Genomic DNA, 17,179 nt, shown 5'->3' on the forward strand with positions numbered 1-17,179 from the left:
GTGAAGAATGCAATAAAGATGCAGAATCATCTGGCCAAGTGCATAAAGTTCCCTCAGCACTCACAACAAGCAATCTCTGACAGAAGTCCCTCTACTTCTATTCGAGGTGAAAATTATGAATCAGACCCCTTATCGATAGCAACAGCTCATGGTCTTCCTGGAATTAGAAGTTTTTTTGACTCAAGGGAGGAACGTAGTCAGAGAAATGCTGATGAATGTCTTGCTCAAGCGGTGTATGCAACTGGTTCACCTCTGATGCTCACAGGCAATGTGAATTGGAAGAGATTTCTGAATGTTCTTCGCCCAGCATACAACCCTTCACCCTGGATGATGTATTTTGGGAGTGAGTGGTAAGCAGCCTGAAACTCCTGAAACCTATAGCAGTAGCCATTGCATGGATTGAGGGAGACAATGCCATCCTGTCTGATGTTCAGACACTGCTTGCAGATGTAAGAGAAGAAATACCTACTGCCCTGCCCACTTCACTGTTGCTAGCAGAGGAAACTGTAGTTCTGAAATACATCAAAAAGTGTGAAGACTTCTGCCTGAAGCCCATACACGCTGCAGCGTACATGTTGGACGCCAAGTATGCTGTTAAGAGCATCCTGTCTGGTGCAGAGATCAACAAGACCTATGGTGTCATCACTACTGTGTCTCGCCACCTTGGCCTGGATGAGGGCGAGGTTCTTGGCAGTCTGGTGAAGTACACTTCCAAGCAAGGGCTTTGGGATGGAGATGCAATATGGCAGTCGTGCCAACATTATCTCATCAGCCACCTGGTCATGGACTTTTGTGGATCTGAGGCTCTTTCCCCTGCTGCCTCATCATCCTCCAAATCCCACCAACATCAGCCGCCTCAGAGCGCAATCTGGTCCTTGTTTGGGAACACACACCAGAGCACGCACAGGCTGACCAATACAAGGGTTGGAAAATTGTTGGCCATCTGGGCAAATTTGAAGCTTTTTGAGCCTGACAACGAGCCATCCTCAACAAGGTTGGAAAGTGACGAGTGAAGATGAGGTCTCCAGAGCCTGATGTTCAAGAGTGTGGACATTGAGGAGTCAGGGAGAAGCATGGAAGCCTGAGAGGATGACGCAGGTAGCCTAGTGGTTAGAGCGTTGGGCCAGGTTGCTAGATCGGTTGCTAGATCGAATCCCGAACTGACAAGGAAAATCTGTCGTTGCCCTTGAACAAGGCAGTTAACCCACTGTTCTGGGCCGTTATTGTAAATAAGAATTTTGTTCTTAACTGACTTGGCCTAGTAAAGGTTAAATAAAAAAACAACCAAAGCTGTTAAGTTTCAGATTATCATTTTACAGATGTATGTTGAAAACGTTTTTGGGAGATGCGATGGATCATTGGAGATCATTCAATATTCCCTTTTTTGTTTTCAGTGAAATCATCCATGTGAATAGTCAACTCATTTCATTAAATTTAAATTCGTAACTAAATAGTTTTTAAAATTTCAATTGGAAGAATTAATAATTTGCAGTTATGTCTACTTATGAAAGGTAAAAGGTTTATGTTTCTGTCTCCATATGTATGGTAAATATATCCAATGCAAAAAACATCTACATTTAAATGGTATTAATATTAATTTGTATATATCCATGAATTCCCATATAATCCCGTTATTTCCCATATATTCCTTTAAATTCCAACGGAAAGTTTCCACCTCTGAATATTCCCCAAAATGTGCACCCTACCTGTCACTGCACTTATATCTCTGAGATTCACACACACACACACCACACACACACACACACACACACACACACACACACACACACACAACACACCACACACACACACACACACACACATGAACACAATTAATACTTACATTGACAATAGATGTTTTCTATTTCATGCATAATCACACACTGATGGACTCACTCATTTGAACACACATCACACTGTAGTGTCATGTAAATCAACAACCTGGCATTCACTTCAATTACCAGCCTCACACAGGCTACACATACATTCATCATTTTACACAGGCATACGGACATACACACTCCTATTAAGCTTTGCTAGATTGTTCCATAGGCATCCTCAGATACATGCATTTGTTAAGGTGATCAAATATTTCATGTATGAAAGCATGTAGGAGAGATGCTCCAAAAGATGCAGGGAAACACACACACACTCACACTCACCCACACGGACATTGACACGGTCACACAAAAAAACTTTAGCCACCCTCACTTTATTGATATAGAATTTTACAGCTTTGCTAGGTTGCCATGGAAACCCTTGGAATTGGCCCAGCCATAGGCCTACATCTCTGGTTAAACCTGAGGGTTTATGTGGCTCCAATGATGTTGTTTCTTTTCTGGAGACAAAGACACAATTTAGTTTCGTTTTTTTCTCTTCATCTCATGGTTTGAGCAGAGTACCACCTCACCTCCGTTCCCCTCAGCGGGCGTTTGTTCTTGGTGACATCACTGTGACACCTCAAGGCGGGGTGTCTCAGACACCACAGCCTACTGGCAGCCAGGCTGTACGCTCTCACTGGCATTGTTGCTAGGCTGCTTGACTGACGCAAAGACACCAGCATTTATGGCAAGACACCAATCTCTTTCTCACTCTCTCTGATTGTCTCTCTCTCCATCCATGCTTTAGAAACAGTGAAATAACATTGATACACACTGCAATTACAATCATCCTTATCGCCATTGTTAGTATTGGTTGTATTGCTGTTATTAGTGTTATTACAGTGTGTTGGGTAGAGATCTCAGAGGGTGGCTTGGTAATGGGATGTGACAGTGGGGGAGAGGTATATCAAATTGGTGCTGTTGCCTTTTTATATTATCCATTCAGACAGAAGAGGAACCCAGCTGGAGCTTTCTGGCCTGCCCCTTTTTGTTATGCATAGCTTCCTTTTAAAAATGTGTGTGTATGTCTCTCTCTCTCTTTCTCGCTACATCTGTATCTCCCTCTCGTTATGAAACTGTTGAGTCATGAGCGATTGCTTTGCGATAAACGCAAAAGTAGGCCGTGTGGAGGTCAGGATTTCTAAAATCCCTCTTTGACTACATAATATGAGACGAGGTAGACTATGGTATTGTGCCAGGAGATTGATTGAGCTTTGGAAGAGCCTCTCAGGGTAAAGAGGAAAAGTCGATGATGTGCTGATCTGGGACTTGAACCCAGTGGGTGTTCCCCAAACGTACACAGTATCTTCATCTAACATTACAATATGATTTAACATCTTTAGGATATATTTTGCATCAATGTGATAAAAAAAAAAAAGTATGATGTATTTCTCTCTCCCAGCCCCTCCTGGACGCCCTGGCGGAGCTGCCAGAGTGGTACGGGGTCAAGGCCATGCAGGCCAACTGGATTGGAGACTGCACTGGCTGCTACTTTGACTTCCACCTCAAGGTTAGACTCACATGTCTCATCTGTTCCTTCTTGTCAGTGCATCCTGGTTTAGTTTAGACTACCTAGTCTTCCAGGTATAAACATTTGAAGGTATTCTAGGATTATCACTAGGATTAGCGCAGAGATTCTCACCTGCTACATCATTCTCATTCAGCTAGCAGCCAGTCGTCTCTCTGCAAGCAGCAATTTAATCAAACATAGTGGCTGTGTGTTTATTTCCATTGAAATATCCAATGCACTTTTAGAATGTTGAWAGAGTATTGACATTCTAAAATGGTTTTACTAAAAGCCTATTGTGAGCTCCAGTCACCCCAGTCAAAGAATTCCTTGCAGCAGACGGAGGAAATGTATTAGGTTGATGCCTTCATTCCTTATTAAAATCGTAATCATATTTCTGGTCAGGGGGGGGTTGTGACTCTTTCTCACTCTCTCTCTCTCTGTGTGTGTGTGTGTGTGTGTGTGTGTGTGTGTGTGTGTGTGTGTTGTGTGTGGTGTGTGTGTGTGTGTGTGTGTGTGTGTGTGTGTGTGTGTGTGTGTGTGTGTGTTGTGTGTGTTGTGTGTGTGTGTGTGTGTTTGTGTGTGTGTGTGTGTTGTGAGGTAGGTTCTCATAAATCAGTCAATCCTGGCAGAGTGGGTAATTAAAATTAGTGCATCGGTGGTTTTGTAGATGGGAAGCAGGAACCAGTCCCGTTACATCTTTAACATTGTCAAGGGTGTTCTGTACTAAATGACTCTCAGAGTAGCTGTATTATGATTCTGTATTTTTGGTGACAATTGAATGGGATTTCTGTCAGGCGATAGCATGTTAACGCATTAGCGTTAAAACATGATCTATTGTTAAATATTGCATACAAACCTCGCTACGGTGTTTTCTTTTTTCTTACCAACTAGTGTTATGTTTTGTTTTTAAACTATCCTTTACCCTGATCAACAACAAATGTAGCCAAGTTACTGTCCTGTCATGTATTTATCCATAAACTGTGTGTGTTTCTCTATCCTTTCCTCCATGCAGGTGAATGGGGAGGAGACGGGGGAGACTCTAGCAGGCTACACCTCCAGCCCAGAGGCAGTGTTTGGGGCTGCTTACCTGTCCATCCTCCCCTCCCACAGACTGCTGCATGGTACCAGCCCAGTCCGCTCAGCCCCGGAGAGAGTCCTGCAGACAGGTAGAGGTAGGAAGGAACCACTGTCCAGACCTGGTAGTCTGTGATCATTTTTTAAGTGCTGCTTTAATCCAAAGTGGCTTACAATAAATATTTAGTATATGTGGCCCATTGTAACTCTGTCAGAGCAATGGCACATTTTACTGAACAAAAATATAAACGCAACATGCAACAATTTCAAAGATTTTACTGATTTACAGTTCACATAAGGAAATCAGTCAATTGTAATACATTTATTAGGCCCTAATTTATGGATTTCACATGACTGGGAATACAGATATGCATCTGTTGGTCACAGATACCTTAAAAGAAATGGGCCTCACAATGGGCCTCTGGATCACTTCATGGTATTTCTGTCCATTTTTAAATTGCCATTAATTGGGATTCCCCTGAATCGCTCTCTTTATCTATCTCTCTCTTTCTCTCGCTTTCTCTCTCTCTTTTTCTCACTCCCCCACCTCTGTCACTCTCTTTCACTGTCTATTCTCCCTCTCTCTCTCACACACTATTCTCTCACTCTCTCTCACTCCCCTACCTCTCTCACTCTCTTTCACTATCTATTCTCTCTGTCTCTGTCTCTCTCTCTTTCTCTCTGTGTGTGTGTCGATAATGAGGCACCAGGGGAGAAGTGCTGACTCCTGACCTTTGACCCCCAGACTGCCTGACAAGAGGTCACAGCCCACAACCTATTTACCGGTCAGGAACTTCCCCTGGTGATCTCCAGCAAGCAGGAGTTTGAAGGTCATCTAGACACTGTCATCGGTACGTGGATGTGTGTGTGGGTTTYAACATCCACATGGCTTGCACATACAGTATGTACTCACTGTGTATTATTGGCCTCTGAGCTTTTGTTTGTCTCTCTGATTGAAATTTGATTGAAATAATCAATTCTATTTATAAATCCCTTTTTACATCAGCCGATGTCACAAAGTGCTCTACAGAAACCTAGCCTAAAACAGCAAGCGATGCAGATGTAGAAGCATGGTGGCTAGGAAAATGTCATGAATCGCATTCAGCTTTTCCCTGTGTCCTGTACATGTTTGTAGATGTCACTGTGCCGGTGTGTCCTTGAGCCTGCAGTGTGTCTCTGTCGTACACTGGGCGTTTGGCTGCTGTTGGAATGATGTAACTTTAACTCTCTAGAAGGAGTTCCCTGCTTGGTGCTTTGGGTGTTTTTCTCACTCCACGAGTCCACAAGGAGGGCAATACCCATGAGGAACTAGCCATATCCCAACAACCCACGGCCCCCTCTTTTTTGTAGGCCCTTGGACCAATTTCAACTCAGTCGGGGTCTCAATTTACTGTTAATAGAATAATAGAATACACAAGGTGCAATTTTGAAATTTGGTTGTGCATCAGCAGTCACTCAATTAGCCCATGTCATCAAAAAAATGTAGGTTGATAAGTTAGTCTAGCGGCCAGCTATCTAAACTTATAGGAAGCATGGTCGAATTACCGACTGCGGTGGGGCTCATTGTTTAACAGTTATCATATTAAAAACTGCAAACATTTACCTCCATTCTATTGCCAAAATGTGTAGAATTGCAGGGAATTACTGTTATAAAATGACATGCTGGTATGTGTGTGATGAATGTACTATGTGTGTGTGTCCCTGGCAGGTATCCCCGACAGGAGTGTAGAGGATGCTTCTGTGGCCAGGCCTCTGGGTCTGAGCTGGGGCCCAGTCCTGAAGAGCCAGGAGGATGGAGGACACACACTGCTCAACTCTGCTGAGGTCTGTCTGGACACACAGCAACACACACTGTCACTCTACACAACGTTACCAGTAAACCAGCTTTTTAGTCATTCTACATATTGTTTTATGGCTATTAATGGAAGACCCTTATTTATGGTTGAATGAAGTATCGGCAAATAGTTGAGTTTTGTTGAATTCATGTCTGTTTGAGCTTCTAAGCTGTCATCCTGTTCTCTCCGTCCATCCCCCTCTTCTGTGTAGTCCACAGGCCTAAGCAGGGAGGAGGCGTTTGACTCCATTACCCAGAAGGCCAGAGAGAAAAGTGGGCGGCCACCTGACCAGCACCAAGCTCAGGGATTGGCTGATTTCCCGGCAGCGGTACTGGGGCACGCCCATCCCCATGGTGCATTGTGGGTCTTGTGGTCCTGTGGCGGTCCCTGAGGAGCAACTTCCAGTCACCCTGCCCAAACTACCGTCCCTCACGGGGAAGGGGGCATCCCCTCTGGAGCACGCTGATGACTGGATCAGCTGTACCTGTCCCAGGTGAGAACACACTGACACTCTGAGTGAGGTGTGAGAACACTTCAGTTGAATACCGACTGGCACTCTATTCCCTACGTAGCACACTGCTCTTGACCAGGACCCATCAGCCTGGGTCAGAATCTAATGCAACCGGTCAAATGTCCAGTTTGGAAATGAATGCTGGTACTGTCAGTTGGATTGGAAGTTCATAGCTAGTTCACAAACATAAGTGACGGAGTTCACTTTATTCCACTTATATTAAAATCAAATKATTTTTTCAAGGTTGTATATCTTTCTCAATGGTTAGTCAGCGACTTGCTCTCTTGCTCTTAGGTTCAGGCAATTATTTCTGGTGCTTTCAGTTTTCTACTCCATCAGTTCCCCCTTTTTGCCTGTACTAAAAGTCAGGATAAATGAGTCCAAGGCCAGATCAGCTTTGAGTACCGACACCCGCCCTGTGATTTCAGAGAGTATACAGAAGGAATCCCATATGGATTCTGGTCAAAAGTAGTGCACTATAAAGTGAATAAGGTGCCATTAGTGATTTAACTACTGTGTATTGAGGATATGAATACCGGCTAGTTTTTAACACACAGGGAACAGGGTTATATAATGAGTGACAGATGTCACCGTGGTTATATAAACCAGCTGAAGCCTACATGCCGGGCATGTCTATGCCCCCACCACACGCACGCACGCGCGGGACTAGGGTTATGTAATGAGTGACAGATGTCACCGTGGTTATATAAACCAGCTGAGGCCTACATGCCGGGCATGTCTATGCCCCCACCACACACAGCGACAGGCAGACAGTGACTGTCAATGAAATGTGTGAAAATGCTCCCTGCTGCTCGTTAAACAGCGGTTGCATCCCAGATGGCACACTATTTCCTATATAGTGCACTACTATTGGCCAAGGTCCACAGGGCAATCCCAGCTTCTCATGACGAAGACCCTCACCAACAGGATTTCTTCAGGAGGAGATTGCTCCTTGAAAAACATTGTAGTTCCATGATTGGACGTGGAATTGTGGTACAGTAACTAGGAAATACTGTTTCAACAGCTCAGCCAGACAGTCATACAGAGAGAGAGATGGGGTTGTTTGGTCTGATGGCTATATCCAGGGACGGTCTCCTCCTCCTCTTCCTTGTCTCTCCATCTCTTGTTGACGGCGTCAGGGGAAATTCACTCAACACTCACTTAACTCAACGATCATGTCCAATTAACCYTCGGGTGGAGTGTACAGAAGGTGTTTGATGAGAGATGGTGGGGGAGATGGAGTTTTATCTGTCTGTCTCGTCCTTGAGAAGTAATTTCCTCCACCGCTGATATTGTCTCTGGTCCCTGTCTGCCTACTGCTGTGAATTGGCCCCTCTCTGTGTGTAATTAGTCCAGCTAGCTTGCTACACCAAGACAGTGTTTTTGATTCCCGTTTTGGCTTGCCTGGTGACATCACCAGGCAGTATAAGTTAATAGACCAAAAACAAAGAGAGTTCCAAACCTCTCTGCCAATAACAGCTAGTTATCAGGTTACACATCCCTCCCATCAGGCCCCCTCCAATTAGGTCCCTCACTCCCATATGTCGTAGATAAATTCTCGCTTTCTTCTTTTTGAACATTTTAATGCAAAACTCTTACAGTAAGGAACTAAATTGTTCTTGCTTCTGATGCCACATCTGTTTGAGAGGATTCTCCCCCAATCTGGCACACACACCCGCAATGCACTTTCAGGTTATTTTTGCTATCTGGTTGGAATTGTAGCTCTGCTACTCTCAGTCATTCCTGAAATCAGCCTATATACAGCAGGACAGGGCATAACCATAGTCATAGATAGCACATGTGTCCAACAATCACAGCCCCCCCAGGAGTCTGAAACTGTATGTCTGTCAAATTACAATAATCTGTACCCTGAATGGTCATCGGAGAGCGGGAAAACCACAGGAGAGTGGTGTGCAGCCGCATGGAATTCTTGGAATACTATAATGGCTCTTCTGTGAGGGTTTTCCATTTATTTAGCTATTTTGTCATGAAAGGCTTTTTGGTATGATGGTGCATTTTGATCTCATGAAATGGCACCTGGGTATTAACCTGCTACACCTTAGCCTTGTTGCTAAGCAACCCCTCTGCCTTATTATAGACTGGCAGGGTGTGTGTGTGTGTGTGTGTGTGTGAGAGAGATTGTTTATGAAGAGGGGTAATCTCACTTTAAGAGTAAAAGTGTGAGGGTGTGTTGATATGCTTGTGTGTGACAACTTGTGCCTGTTTGTGCCATTAAAAACGTCATACTACAGGGGACCAGGTATGGTGCTGTAGTGTTCTTCTCTAGTGTTGCTGATTGTCTTCCTGGCATGGTGATTCTGACTGGGTGGTTCTATTCTATGGAGACTCATTAAACAGTGAGACACATTCTCAGTTCCAATGTGCAAGTTGAAAGTAGGTACAAAAATAGTTGTTTTTTTGTCACTCGCCTTCGCCAGTGTCATGTGTTGCTCTCTCAGTGAGGCTGACAGATGAGCAGTGTGTACAGAGAGCTCTGTTTGGATTGGATGAAAAGCGCCTGGGATGGCACTTCCAACAGACACACACACACACACACCAAGCTGGTGCACACACAAACCCACCCACCCACCAAGCTGGCATGTGGCTGGCCGGTTCTGTGTCCCTCTGGCAGTGCTCTTTAGTCAGGGCACAGGAGCAGGGATCTGATGGCTGTGTAGTGGTTCCAGCCTCACTGTGGCAACTCCTACGGGACATGACCTCCACAGACAGATGGTTCCAGCTCACATTAGATACACACTACACAGGCCAGTCCTCTGGACACTTTATGCTTACGAACTAAACTAACAAAAGTAATTTCACAATAGGATAATGGAGGAGATGTTTATAGTTTCTAAAATGACTGCACTCTTACCTCTTTCATGTGTCACTATGAATAAGAAACAGTGATTCAAACCAGCTAGCTACTGTAGCTACATGACAAAATATCCACCAAGACTTGAGCCGTGTCATATTCAATCATTATACTGTGTTTGATATTTGGAGTCATATCTCCCTCCAGCGGGAAATTAGGTTCAAGCGCTAACTGTTATATTTGTTGCATTGTTTTAAATGCAGGTTAAATAAATGTTGTTCTGATTCTATTTGACCCCTCTCTCCTGTTGTGTCTTGTCAGGTGTAAAGGGCCGGCCAGATGGGATTCCAACACCATGGACACGTTTGTGGACTCATCCTGGTACTATTTCAGATACTGACCCCCACAACCAAGACAGTGACCTGGGATTTTCTCTTCCTCGCTCTCTCTGTTTGTCTTATCTATCTTCCAATCCCCCCCAAAATATAATCTCTACTTTTAAATCAGACAGTACCAGGTCCTACAACATGAAAGAGGGATAGAGAGCGGGAGAGGGAGTGTTGTAGGACCTGGTACTGACTGATTTAAAAGGGAAGATTAGAGATTATATTTTTTGGGACTGTTCCAAAATGAAAGAGAAGTAGAGACAAAAGTCACCTTAGGTAATTAGGCTAAAAAAAGTTACCTTATGTTAACAGTTTTGTAAACAACGAGAATCTAGACAAACTGACAAATGTTTTTTCCACTCACACATCAGCGCACCATTTTACACTTCCTCTCAAACAGTCAATTTCATACACACGCAAACAAGCACACATACCGTTAACTTGTATTCCTTGCTGATGGAGATTATAAACTCCTGGCCGTTAGCTGCTGGGGCGGTGGCGATACCCAGAGCTTTAACAAAAGAGATTAATTTCCCCAAAGGCAGGACTTGTCTTTCCTTCACTGACCTTGCTGGGTAAATCCATTTCAATTCAATCACTTTTTGACAACACCCCTTTTGATTCGAACGAAACCGTACATACATATTTGCCCATTTGTGGAAGTGCTCAGAAAGTGACGTTTTGGACCTGAATGCCCAAACAGTCAAGAGATAAAGGTGCTCAAAGTTGACCCATTGTTGTATAGTGCACAATACCAGGATACATCCAAGTCTTCATCACTGGAAAAGATCAACAGTTGAGATTGATATAATTTAAAAGCTTACAAACAGGGTTGTCAAACTATTTAATAATTTATGGAWTTTTATTTATTTATATATATATCAGTTGAAGTCGGAAGTTTACATACACCTTAGCCAAATACATTTAAACTCAGTTTTTCACAATTCCTGACATATAATCAGAGTAAAATTCCCTGTCTTAGGTCAGTTAGGATCCCCACTTTATTTTAAGACTGTGAAATGTCAGAATAATAGTAGAGAGAATGATTTATTTCAGCTTTTAGTTCTTTCATCACATTCCTAGTGGGTCAGAAGTTTACATACACTCAATTAGTATTTGGTAGCATTGCCTTTAAATTGTTTAACTTGGGTCAAACGTTTCGYGTAGCCTTCCACAAGCTTCCCACATTAAGTTGGGTGAATTTTGGCCCATTCCTCCTGTAGGGAGCTGGTGTAACTGAGTCAGGTTTGTAGGCCTCTTGTCGCACACGCTTTTTCAGTTCTGCCCACAAATTTTCTATGGGATTGAGGTCAGGGCTTTGTGATGGCCACTCCAATACCTTGAATTTGTTGTCCTTAAACCATTTTGCCACAACTTTGGAAGTATGCTTGGGTCGTTGTCCATTTGGAAGACCCATTTGCGACCAAGCTTTAACTTCCTGACTGATGTCTTGAGAGGTGCTTCAATATATCCACATAATTTTCCTTCCTCGTGATGACATCTATTTTGTGAAGTGCACCAGTCCCTCCTGCAGCAAAGCACCCCCACAACATGATGCTGCCACCACCGTGCTTCACGGTTGGGATGGTGTTCTTCGGCTTGCAAGCCTCCCCTTTTTTCCTCCAAACATAACGATGGTCATTATGGCCAAACAGTTCTATTTTTTGTTTCATCAGACCAGAGGACATTTCTCCAAAAAGTACGATCTTTGTCCCCATGTGCAGTTGCAAACCGTAGTCTGGCTTTTTTATGGCGGTTTTGGAGCAGTGGCTTCTTCCTTGCTGAGCGGGCTTTCAGGTTATGTCGATATAGGACCCGTTTTACTGTGGATAAAGCTATTTTGTACCTGTTTCCTCCAGCATCTTCACAAGGTCCTTTGCTGTTGTTCTGGGATTGATTTGCACTTTCGCACCAAAGTACGTTCATCTCTAGGGGACAGAACGTGCCTCCTTCCTGAGCGGTATGACGGCTGCGTGGTCCCATGGTGTTTATACTTGCGTACTATTGTTTATACAGATGAACGTGGTACCTTCAGGCGTTTGGAAATTGCTCCCAAGGATGAACCAGACTTGTGGAGGTCTACAATTTTTTTTCTGAGCTTTTGGGGAAATTATTTTGATTTTCCCATGATGTCATCAAAGAGGCACTAAGTTTGAAGGTAGGCCTTGAAATACATCCACAGGTACACCTCCAATTGACTCAAATGATGTCAATTAAATTAAGCTGCTAAAGCCATTACATCATTTTCTGGAATTTTCCAAGCTGTTTAAAGGCACAGTCATGTCACGTCTGTAGCCATGAAGTGCTTTGAAAGGCTGGTCATGGCTGGTCACATCAACACRATTATCCCAGAAACCCTATACCCACTCCAGTTTGCATACCACCCCAACAGATCCACAGATGATGCAATCTCCTTTGCACTTCACACTGCCCTTTCCCACCTGGACAAAAGGAACACCTATGTGAGAATCCTGTTCATTGACTACAGCTCAGCGTTCAACACCATAGTGCCCTCAAAGCTCATCAATAAGCTAAGGACCCTGGGATTAAACACCTCCCTCTGTAACTGGATCCTGGACTTCCTGACGGGCCGTCCCCAGGTGGTAAGGGTAGGTAACAACACATCTGCCACGCTGATCCTCAACACAGGGGCCCCTCAGTGTTGACTCCAACACCATCATTAAGTTTTCCTATGACATAACAGTGGTAGGCCTGATCAACAACGAGACAGCCTATAGGGAGGAGGTTGGAAACCTGGCCGTGGGGTGCCAGGACAACAACCTCTCCCTCAATGTGATCAAGACAAAGGAGATGATTGTGGACTACAGGAAAAAGAGGACCGAGCACGCCCCCATTCTCATCGACAGAGCTGCAGGTTGAGAGCTTCAAGTTCCTTGGTGTCCACATCACCAACACACTAACATGGTCCAAGCACACTAAGACAGTCGTGAAGAGGGCACAACAAAATCTATTCCCACTCAGGAGACTGAAAAGATTTGGCATGGGTCCTTAGATCCTCTAAAGGTTCTACAGCTGCACCATCGAGAGCATCCTGACTGGTTGCATCACTGTCTGGTATAGCAACTGCTCGGCCTCTGACCGCAAGGCACTACAGAGGGTAACGGCCCAGTACATCACTGGGGCCAAGCTTTCTGCCATCCAGGACCTCTATACCAGATGGTGTCAGAGGAAGGCCCTAAAAATTGTCAAAGACTCCAGCCACCCTAGTCATAGACTGTTCTCTCTGCTACCGCACGGCAAGCGGTACCGGAGCACCAAGTCTAGGTCCAAGAGGCTTCTAAACAGCTTCTACCCCTAAGCCATAAGACTCCTGAACACCTAATCAAATGGCTACCCAGACTATTTGCATTGCCCCCCCTCTTTTACACCGCTGCTACTCTCTGTTATCATCTATGTATAGTCACTTGAATAACTATACCTACATGTACATATTACCTCAACTAACCGGTGCCCCCGCACATTGACTCTGTTCTGGTACCACCCTGTATGTAGTCTCGCTATTGTTATTTTACTGCTGCTGTTTAATTACTTGTTACTTGTATTTCTTATTCTTATCTGTATTTTTTTTAAACTGCATTGTTGGTTAGGGGCTTGTAAGTAAGCATTTCACTGTTGTGTTCGGTGCATGTGACTCATAACATTTGATAATATTTTAGGCAGGTTACCTTTGCTTTCTTGTGAACAGGAACTATGGTGGTCTGCTTGAAACACATCAAAATGGATGCTGTCAAAATTGGATTGAATTCAAATGGATTTATCCTGCTGTAAAGCTGCTTTAAGAGGGTGCTGGCCTCTTCCTCTTATTTCTTAGCCGGACAGATTATGCCAGAACTGAAAAAGCAATTAAACTGTTTGAGCATCCTGTTGGCTTGCTGTGGCCTGGACTGAGGTTTTAGTAGGGTGGGGGCCACCAAGAGTTTAGTGTGTTTGTGTGTGTGTGCGTGGGTGTGCGTGTGCATGTGCATGTGTTTTTGGCCTGACACCAGRACACAGGGAGGGTAGGTCATTTTCTGCCCAGTGAGTCTAACTCGTTTAGCCAGTTCAATTATTCTGAGACATCATCCACTGGCAGAGAGGACTGTGAACTGTGTAAGGTGACACACACACACATAGTGATATAGCACTATCTAAGACGCATTGGGAGTTTTGAGCCGAGGTACAGTGTTTTCCCAGCCAGCCAAACTTACGTCTTCATCCTCTTCCTCATTGTTTTCTGGTGACTTGGTCAGATCTACAACCAGACAATTCCTATCTGAAGGATCTATCTGAGAGGGAGGGTTACTTCACCTCTCCTCTCTGAGCTCTGATTACTCATCATCAGGATATACATTTATTTGTGTGTGTGTGTGTGTGTGTGTGTGTGCGCCTTCAGGAGGATGCTTCTTGACTTGTGGGATAGATGTTATTAGGCCCAGGCTGCCCCCTAGAGGATATATCTACACATACAGTTGAAGTCGGAAGTTTACATACACTTAGGTTGGAGTCATTAAAACTTGTTTTACAACCACTCCACAAATTTCTTGTTAACAAACTATAGTTTTGGCAAGTCGGTTAGGACATCTACTTTGTGCATGACACAAGTAATTTTTCCAACAACTGTTTACAGACAGATTATTTCATTTATAATTCACTGTAACACAATTCCAGTGGGTCAGAAGTTTACATCAAACAGCTTGGAAAAGTCCAGAATATTATGTTATGGCTTTAGAAGCTTCTGATAGGTTAATTGACATCATTTGAGTCAATTGGAGGTGTACCTGTGTACCTTTTACTCTGATTAAATGTCAGGAATTGTGAAAAACTGAGTTTAAATGTATTTGGCTAAGGTGTATGTAAACTTCCGACTTCAACTGTAATATCAAAGACCAGACACCTTACACAATGTAGTCATATTTACTATAACAGRTTCTATAGTTGAGCTACTTGTTATATTGGTGAATTCCTTCACATTATTATTATTCTCTCACTATACTGTAAAAAGAAGTTTAAAGAAGAACAAATCGACAGAAAACACCAAATATAAATTGGAGTGATAACAGTTTACTTCACTCAAACTAACTTGTGCCCACCTCTCTGCACCCCAGACCTTTTGAGCGCTCCCTGGCAGACCACTGGCTTCCTGTGGACGTGTACATTGGGGGGGAAGGAGCATGTTGTTATGCACCTGTACTATGCACGCTTCCTCAGTCACTTCTGTAGGGATCAGGGCCTAGTGGGACACAGGTACAGCAACTATTCTTCACTAGTCAATATCAATAYAACTATTGTGCCAAAAGGTTGTACCCACTTAGGGGTGAATCCTAACTTCCAATGAACATCATGTGAAAATGTCCACTTAAAYGTAAGTGGAAGCTAACTGAAGAAGGCACCATTACCAAATCGTCTTTGTAACGTTTGTATAATTATCCCCTGCAGAATTTTTTTTTTTTAAACGGCAAAATGAAATAAACTCTTTGAATGTCCACTCCAGGGAGCCTTTCAAGAAGCTGCTGGTGCAGGGCCTCATCAAGGGCCAGACGTTTAGAGCTGCAGACAGCGGACAGTACCGGAAGCGAGACAATATCGACTTCACAGGTGGGCACAGCAGGGTGGGCACAGCAGGGTGGGGACTTTACACGTCTCCATTCACAGGTTAGAGTTAGTAGACATCCCTCACAGATGGATTCCTGAGGTTGCTCAGAAGTTTTTCCTGGTCAGGTCCTAGAAGAAAGAATGGAGGAGCACCGTCTTAACCCTTAGCGTGCTCACGGCAATCAAATGAACATAATCAAAAATAATAATCAAAAAAATATGCACGCTACAGTCTTTCCAAGCTAGTCGGAAGACTTCCAGTTTGGTGTAGCGCCATTTCCGTTCCAATTTTCTGGATGCTTTCTTCAGAGCTCGGGTATTTTCTGTATACCAGGGAGCTAGTTTCTAATGACAAATGTTTTTAGGGGTGCGACTGCATCTAGGGTATTGCGCAAGGTTAAATTGAGTTCCTCAGTTAGGTGGTTAACTGATTGTTGTACTSTGACGTCCTTGGGTAGGTGGAGGGAGTCTGGAAGGGCATCTAGGAATCTTTGGGTTGTCCGAGAATTTATAGAACGACTTTTGATGATCCTTGGTTGGGGTCTGAGCAGATTATTTGTTGCGATTGCAAACGTAATAAAATGGTGGTCCGATAGTCCAGGATTATGAGGAAAAACATTAAGATCCACAACATTTATTCCACGGGACAAAACTAGGTCCAGAGTATGACTGTGGCAGTGAGTAGGTCCGGAGACATGTTGGACAAAACCCATTGTGTCGATGATGGCTCCGAAAGCCTTTTGGAGTGGGTCTGTGGATTTTTCCATGTGAATATTAAAGTCACCAAAAATGTGAATATTATCTGCCATGACTACAAGGTCCGATAGGAATTCAGGGAACTACGTGAGGAACGCTGTATATGGCCCAGGAGGCCTGTAAACAGTAGCTATAAAAAGTGATAGAGTAGGCTGCATAGATTTCATGACTAGAAGCTCAAAAGACGAAAACGTCTTTTTTTTGTTGGTAAATTGAAATTTGCTATCAGAAATGTTAGCAACACCTCCGCCTTTGCGGGATGCGCGGGGGATATGGTCACTAGTGTAACCAGGAGGTGAGGCCTCATTAACACAGTAAATTCATCAGGTTTAAGCCATGTTTCAGTCAGGCCAATCACATCAAGATTATGATCAGTGATTAGTTCYTTGACTATAACTGCCTTTGAAGTGAGGGATCTAACATTAAGTAGCCCTATTTTGAGATGTGAGGTATCACGATCTCTTTCAATAATGGCAGGAATGGAGGAGGTCTTTATCCCAGTGAGATTGCTAAGGCGAACACCGCCATGTTTAGTTTTGCCCAACCTAGGTCGAGGCACAGACATGGTCTCAATGGGGATAGCTGAGCTGACTCCACTGACTGTGCTAGTGGCAGACTCCACTAAGCTGGCAGGCTGGCTAACAGCCTGCTGCCTGGCCTGCACCCTATCTCATTGTGGAGCCAAGCCAGGGGAGTTAGAGCACTGTCTATGTTCGTAGATCAGATAAGAGGTACAGGGTTAAAAACCATATTTTAAAATGTTTCATTRTCTTCCTCAATGTTTTTCTGGATTTTTTTGTGGCTTTTCTCCTCCTCTTCCCGT

At 43.9% G+C, this 17,179-nt stretch overlaps 1 pseudogene; it reads left to right on the forward strand.

Annotated features, from left to right (window-relative positions):
* LOC112068916 (probable leucine--tRNA ligase, mitochondrial) overlaps positions 1–17,179 on the forward strand; it is a 35,172-nt pseudogene that overhangs the window by 17,198 nt on the left and 795 nt on the right.

The sequence above is a fragment of the Salvelinus sp. IW2-2015 genome, unplaced genomic scaffold, assembly GCF_002910315.2.
Source record: "Salvelinus sp. IW2-2015 unplaced genomic scaffold, ASM291031v2 Un_scaffold789, whole genome shotgun sequence".
NCBI classification, from domain to species: Eukaryota; Metazoa; Chordata; class Actinopteri; order Salmoniformes; family Salmonidae; genus Salvelinus; species Salvelinus sp. IW2-2015.